The 7,585-nt window shown below is 38.3% G+C and overlaps 1 long non-coding RNA gene across 1 annotated transcript in view; it reads left to right on the top strand.

The window, feature by feature from the left end:
• The first annotated feature begins 5,531 nt into the window (after positions 1 to 5,531).
• LOC104151286 (uncharacterized) overlaps positions 5,532 to 7,585 on the top strand; it is a 37,198-nt gene continuing 35,144 nt past the window's right edge. Inside the window, exon 1 of the long non-coding RNA XR_695747.2 lies at positions 5,532 to 5,659. This is a non-coding gene — a long non-coding RNA (uncharacterized lncRNA). The remainder of the gene's footprint in view (positions 5,660 to 7,585) is intronic.

Raw genomic sequence — 7,585 nt, 5'->3', positions numbered from 1 at the left:
TTCTAGTTACTAGTTGGTGGCCCATCGCCTGTGAGTGACATGTTTATCATAGGTTCAAAATCTTTTTGTGACATGAAAGACCCTGAAGCAGCTATGATCGCTGAAAGGAATGGAGCTTGAATAAATAAACAAGTAAATCGCTAAGATGCAGGTTAAGGAGAGGGAGTGGGACACTGGGATTTGCAGGACATGATCATCGCAGGAGGCTTTTCCAAACTGTTTAGGAACACTTCGCCCACTTTGCTTTGCTAGCAAGTCTGCCTAAAGAATCCAAGGTCTTCTGAAATGCCTCAGCCTCTTGGGACTGTCCTCTGACAACAGAACAAACATAACCCAGTTTCTTCATTAATTAGCTGAGATAGCCATAGTCAATAGGGTTTCATATCCATTCCTACTGACTTCAATATTAAAAATAGACTTAACTGATCGATCAGGTAAGGCTTTACTAGACTGCCATTGCTTTTCTATTAAGCCAGGCCACAGGGGAAGCATACTTTATAAGTTCTGTTTGATGGGTTTCTGCATTTTCCCATGGATGTTTTCATTTGAGTATACTTTCAATAGAATACTTACTTTAATTTAAAATACTTTTCAGACAAGGAAACTTTGTAAAGCAGCAGCAGGATGTTGGTAATGCAAGGATAAAGGAAAATACCTCCAGAATGAGGTGATCAACTTAGTTCAACTTGATAAACTGTTGATTTTTAAACTCAATAATTTGCTAGTGGAGTTCTTACTAGCTACTCTGACATGAGCATTTGCATCCGTGTGGGACCCAGTAGATCTAGAGGGAAGCATATACAGACTGTAGCTGAAGGGCTTAGAAAGTTAATAGTGTAAAAACATTATTTGTTCTCCAATTTCCCTGGCAAAACCACAAACAAACCAAAGACAAACGGGACAGAGACTCGCGTCAATTTCTCTCTGTTATTTTCCAAGGGAGTTAAAAAATTTCTATGATAAAAGGGAAGTTAGTTAGAATATGAAAAGCTGTTTCTTGTTCTTGAAACGTGCAAACGAATATAAATTAGATGGAGATTTGTTACTGAGATCCATATTTGTAAGCTCATATTTTCCCAAAACTTTAAGTATTTGTGAAATGAATGGAAAGATTCTTTATACTTCAGAAATGATTTTTCTTGTATAGGGTAAGAATCACTTGAAAGTCTTTTCTACTTCTCTTCCAAGGCAAATGTGACAGTGAGTTTGCTGGGGGTGTTAGTTCTATCGCTCATTAGCTGTCTATGACCCTCTGCTTCTGTTTCCCATTGCTTGTGCTGCACGTGAAGTGGTCTTTTGTTCCACCTATGACGCTTGTATTTCCAGTTCTGCTCTTTCACCAGCCTACTGCTCCAGGCTAGTAGTGTTAGAGGTCCATTGAGAACTCCTTCTTTAAGTGACTATAGACTTCCACGGCAGATAGCGGTAGGTGCTGGCTGTGATCCCCGCAGCAAGATATTCCTCTGCCCTGCAGAAACTTAAGAAACTTAAATTTAAGACGAGTTCCTCCAGTGGGGGGGGGGAGGGGGGGTGAGGGGGGAAAGAGGGAGGTGGTTGATATTTGAAATCAAGTAAAACTTTTTAAAAAAACTTCAGTTTTACTAGGGCTGCCATCTTTAATTGCTCACCATATATTTAGCCGTCTGGTCAAAAAATCCCCTTAGTCTATCTGCAGTCAGCTGGTTTGAAGGCATCTTTTTCTGTTTGCAGGTTTTCATTTGAAAAGCCTTGTTGCTGATTGGCATCTGCTATTCATTAACTTTATGGCAGCACTCTTGACTTTGCCTCCAGTTCAACCAAGTACCTAAGCACAGGCTGCTCTTCACAAGTGCACGTTGTCTGAAATCAGTAAGCCTGTTTGCATGCTTGATAACCCTAGGGTAAGAGAGCAGTGCTGTAGATCCCATGGCTAGTTCCAAGAACTCCACAGAGCAAAGGAAAATATGGCACAAGGGCTCTGACCTGAGGCTCTGAGGTAGTTGAGCCACCTAAATATTGTGCTGTGCTTGGGCTAACGGTCACTGCTTGTTATGTTGCTTTGCAGTCTTGGAGTCAGCTTGTTTAGGGCTGCTTCAGAGATCTCTGTGCTGTGTCCCATTGCAATGGGTAGGTGCACCCTCAGTAAAATGTTCAACTGTATCACTGTCTCTGAGTTCTGTACTGGGCAGATTCAAGCACCTAATGATATTAGGTGACTCATCATGTTATTTATCTTTGCAAAGTGTTATTAATCCCTGCCCTACCTTGTGTGGCATGCACATATTTTGTTTTGGAGCTTGAATTAAGCAAGCAAATATAAGTAAAAGGACAGTGTAGAGTCACTTATGGATAGGATCTTTAACCAGACCTGTGGAAGTGTGAATTTTCTTTTCTGGTGCCACTGTTGTATAAATATAATGAACTGTGAGGTTATGAAAACAACTGTGGCAAGAACTTGCTGAAATTGAGTTGTTAATAGCGAGGAATTAATAACTCAATGGCTTTGATACAGAAATGACAGGATGAGGTTTTTATGATCTGTATTATGAAAGTCAGATTGGATAATTGTGTTGATCTGCTCTGGTCTTAAAATTTTCAAATCTAGTTTCAGGGAAAGCTAGAGAATTTTCAGCTCCTCATTCCCAAAATGAGCAGTGAAAATACTCATTAGCTTAATTGGCCAATTAATATGGCCCCAAACACGTTTGCCTAAATTTATAAATATGTAGGTTCATGGTAGAAGCTTTCATGAGACCAGCTTAAGTCCAGTGCATTAGAAGTATATAAACTTTAACACAAGAAATATACAAAAGCCAGAAACACAATACAAATGATGAGCCTGAACTGTGAAATATCTTTGTACAAAACTTTGCTTAAACTGAGAAGCTTTGGGGGAATAATTCATTGCTAATGAAAAAAAAAAAACCACCAAAGAAAGATAAAGCTCGTGGAAGAAGTTAGCTTAAAATTACTTTATCCAAGTCTAGCAGGGATATGACACATTTAATTCATCAGTTAACTTGCCTGAATTGTTTAACCTTATTTGAATCAACTATGATTAACCTTATTTAGCTTTGTATTAATTATGGTTATTGCATCTCCAATCATCCAGAGCTCTGGTACCTGTGTATTTTTGCTGCCTCCGAAATATTTAGTATAGGTAGCAATGAACTATAAGAATTTAGAGATGCCAACATGTGAGGGAATAATACAAATCACCTTAAATTAATGCCTGTCAATTTTCATTTTTAAATTCCCACAAATAAAAGGGTGAGCTGTCATTTTAGACATCCATTCATCCATCAGGATGATAAGCTATGTAAAGAATATTCTAAAAGTTAAATGATAGAATAATTCCTGACTGGGATGGAGGAACTTATTTAGGATAAATTTAGAAATAACTGCAAATGATGAGTTTTTGATTTTAGAGCAGTTCTGAAGTTTTCCTGTATACGTTTTGTTTAACTTGATTTGAGTAGAAATTTCTGTCTAAGACCGATATACGTGATATAAGATAGCCAGATACATATTTTTTTAATAGCCCCAGAAGCTAGCTCCTTAAGAATTATTTTCAAGTAGACTTCTCTACTCATTAGTGCTTGCATGGGGAAAGTTTCTATTTATTTAGGTTTTTTTTTTTTTTCAGAGAGATTCTCATAAAACTGGTTTGAATTCTCCTGATGCAGGCAAACTGCTGTGACAACTTCTCTGCCTGCAGAGCAAGGAGTGCAGGGCTGTTAGGAGTAACCGACACCTTGCCATCTCGCTGCTTTGGCACCAAGTAGTGTGGTGAGGCACGGTGTGATAAAAAGACCCTGGCCAAGTAGTCAATTGGCAAACATGTAAAGGCATCATGAGTCCTTATGCAACAGGCAGAATGTTTGGAAGGAAGATACATGTTCTAGATGTCCTCTGAAGGTATGCGTTTTCTTTTCTTTTTCTTCCATAGACAAGATGAAAGCTATGGAGAACTTTAAAGGGCCTGATCATCTCCCAGTGAAATGAACGGAATTATGCTGATCTTCATTTTATACACCTTATTATATAACCTACGATTAATCTAAAAAAGAAAAGCCAATAATTATTGGTGACTCTGGAGATATTCTACCCCTCTATGACTGCTTCTTGAGAATTCTTGCCACAGTGTTAACACTATTCTTGTTTAGAAATTTTTGGGAAAAAAAATTCTTCTTCTTCTTTTTTCTTTTTTTCCTAAAGCTACCTAGCTACTTTTTTAAATGGACTTAAAAGAGAATGAATGAAAAAAAATTATGCCTCAGTCTTGTTTCTCAAACTAAAATTGAGTGGAAATGCAGTTAACGCAGGGTAGGAATTTTTGAAAGACAATCTCAGTTGTAGAATGCTATTAGACATAAACTACCTGAAAGCATGCATCTTAATCCAACAACAGACTTCGTGGGGATGCAATAGACTTTTAAAATGAAGGAAAAAATGAAGAGGCAGACTCTGCTGTATCTGTATCATGCTGAGGAACACTTCTCACTGTGAATTGTTCTATTTATTTCTACTCAAGAACTTGTGGGCCAGTTGCAAATGAAGCAGAATTTTTCTCCTCTCTTTCGGCCTAAACCGAAACTCAGAGCCTAGTCATAGGGAAAATAATGCTTCCTGCACAACTGCAAGAAGATGACAAAGAAAAAATGCCTCTGAGGTGTCTCTCTTGTTCCAATCATTTCATATTCTTGCACTCCCCTCATTAGACACAGAAGGTGAATGAGAAGCACTGACCCACTTCTTTATGTGAATCATTTTGCCCAGTTACGACCAAGCAAATTACTCAAGGGCACTAAGCCCTAAAGATTGTCCTCCCATGGCTCCCCTTTCAGCCATGCTGTGCCCCTGGGGCTGATCAGCTTGGAAACTGGGCCCAGTATTAGGACTGTAATAAAGATGTTGTAGTAACTGCTGTAACTACAATCATCAGTCTCCTGCTTTATGTAACATGAATGAAGAATAATTTATACATGAGCCATGATCATGTATGTGCCAATGTAGGGGTGGTATAGTTAGGACTTAAGGTTTTAATACTTTTCATTTAATAATTAGAGAACTGTCTGAACTGGAGGGGAAAATACAAACCTTTTGCTGTTTCTGGCAGACTTTTGTGCTAAAGCTGATGAGACAAGCTCATAATGTGATTAAAACAATGTAGACTTGCTTAGCAAATTTTTCTCTTTTAAGGTTTATATCTTCTGTCTACTGTGTAACCTTTTTGTCTTGGGAAGTAACTTTTCAGGATTGCTTACTAATGTTATAATTATTTGCTGTGTATTCTGAGTGCTTAATTAGCAGAGATCATCTAACACGTTGGAGCGGTTTCCTAAAAGAATAAACACTATTTCAGGAAGGGAATGGGGAAAGAAGAAAAGACTTAGTCACATAGTTTGTCTGAGAAATGAAAAAGGAAGTGTGATTAAGGTGGCTGGGACAGAACAGCCTGGGACAGCAGGCACAGGACGTAGAGAGGAACTGCATCGGGCTGTACACCAGCCAGGCGGAGGGGCAAGGCCAGCGCAGGCACGGTGCTCTGTCAAAGCGACAGCTTCGGAGAGACTCCCAGGACGTTGAAGGTCTGCTAAAAACTGTGGCTGCAGGGGCTATGATGACAAGAAGTTTTGATCACGGTGTCGGATCCTGACATCCTTTTCTCCTCTTCACTGTAAGTAGAATGACCTTGTTCTTCTCACATCCCGAAAAAGGAAACAGCACATTCTTCCCATTCACCAGTTTTACAGGTAACCTGCTTATTTTTTGTCCCATGCCTATTGCTGTGCTATTTGGGATGTCAGAGTCTTTAGGACCTTGACCACTGAGGCCTTCCTGTGCATCTTCTGTTGGCTCTAAGATGAGGCAGGCTGTTCCTTATGACAATTGTGAGCTTTTCTAGGATTTTTTTTTTTCCACCGCTGATATTATATCTAAGATGATCTTATTCTCCCAACCTATTTTTGCTGCGGAAGCTCATGAAACCCTTACTGGGTCAACTGCAGTTAATTCAAAAGTAGCATAGGCAGAATAGAGCTGATAAAAAAGAAAATGTTAACAAGACGTAGCTGCTGCTTTTTACCTGATTTATTCTGAAGAGTTCTCACCCCATTTTCATGAAAAGTAGCCAGGTATGCGTGCATATACAAAATTTATGTTTTTTCCTAGAATGCTGAAAGTTTGACTTAGGTCTCATGCTCTCTTTCATTTCCTTTGCTCCCTTTGAAGTGACCAGGGACCCCTTGGCTTCAGAAGCCTTCCCATTAAAAGGCCTAATATACTTTTACAGAGCATCTTGGCTTTAATAATACAGGACAGTTCTAGCATGCAAAAGCCTTACTAGAAACGGAGTGGACGTTGGTCATTTAGTGTATTTTGCGTTATATTTTCAGCTTCAGACATACTTTTACGAAAATACACTATTTTTTAAAGTGGAAAAAGTGTGGGTTTTTTTTATTCTTCCTGCCCATGCTTGGGTTGTTTTTTCATTACATTTTACTGGAAAAGAAAAGATTAAAAACAAATGAAAAGGGAAAAGGAAGAAAAGAATTTTTCAATTTGGCTTCAAAAGATTGTTAAAAATATTTTTTTGGAAATAAAAGTTAACGTTTTGAGAGGGGTAAAAGTTCCTAATGTCTCCAAACGCATTTACTAGTTTTTCACCAGCTCCACAAGATCCAAAATAATTTCATCTGTAGCTGGCCAAATGATTGGGTCTCACTTAGTAGCTTGCTTTTTCTCAGAGAGTTGAGACTGAGTTGCTGTAACTCATCCTATACTGAGATAAGCACTCTCATAAATGAAAAGCTTTATTTACCTCAGAACAGCCAGCCAGACATCTGAACAACAGCTGCCAAAGGGAAAAACACTTTGAATCTCTTCTTATGGACTTAAGCTCTGGTTTGGGGTCTAATTTTCCATACTCAACTGAAGTGATCCAAAATGCTGCAGAGAGGAGCTCACAGCTGCCATGTTGTGTTATTTTCTTATGTAATTATCAATAATAAAATATTTCCACCTGGTAACTGTCTTACATCCTGAAAGCAATATACGTGAAGCTTTTGAGGACAGAGGTTTTGTGTATGTGTATATGTCCAGTTCTGCTTTCTGTAGGAGCGCTAATGAGGAAGTGCTGTTTGTCTGCAAATGCGTTTGAAAGGATGTTATCCCTGAAGGAGTGCAGTCTTATGCTATCTTTTTCTTAGGAAAATCAATAGTGACAAGGCCTATGAAGCCAGTTAGGTTTTAAATTTTAAATAAAATTACTCCAAAGCTTTTTAGATCTAAAGGTACGGATTTTGAATATTCTTAGGTACTCAGGCTTATCATTTTGCTGCCTTCTTTTACATTAGCTGAAAGATGGTCATACTTGATTTTTCACCTCTTTATTGCTACAAAGGAGAGAGCTATGTGATTTTTCTAGAGAGGTGGATTATATGACAAAGAGTGATCTCCCTTTAAAGATTAGAAACAGTGTCAAAACATGAAACTTATCCATTTCTTTTGAATAATTCTATTTCAGTGAGTATCTGATATTTGTTCAATAATTCCCAAGAGGTCATTATATATATAATTCCTTACTGGTGTCAACTTTTTAAAG

This window comes from Struthio camelus, chromosome 2, assembly GCF_040807025.1.
Source record: "Struthio camelus isolate bStrCam1 chromosome 2, bStrCam1.hap1, whole genome shotgun sequence".
NCBI classification, from domain to species: domain Eukaryota; kingdom Metazoa; phylum Chordata; class Aves; order Struthioniformes; family Struthionidae; genus Struthio; species Struthio camelus.
Note: the sequence above shows the minus strand (reverse complement) of the source record. Positions and strands in the feature narration are given on the sequence as shown.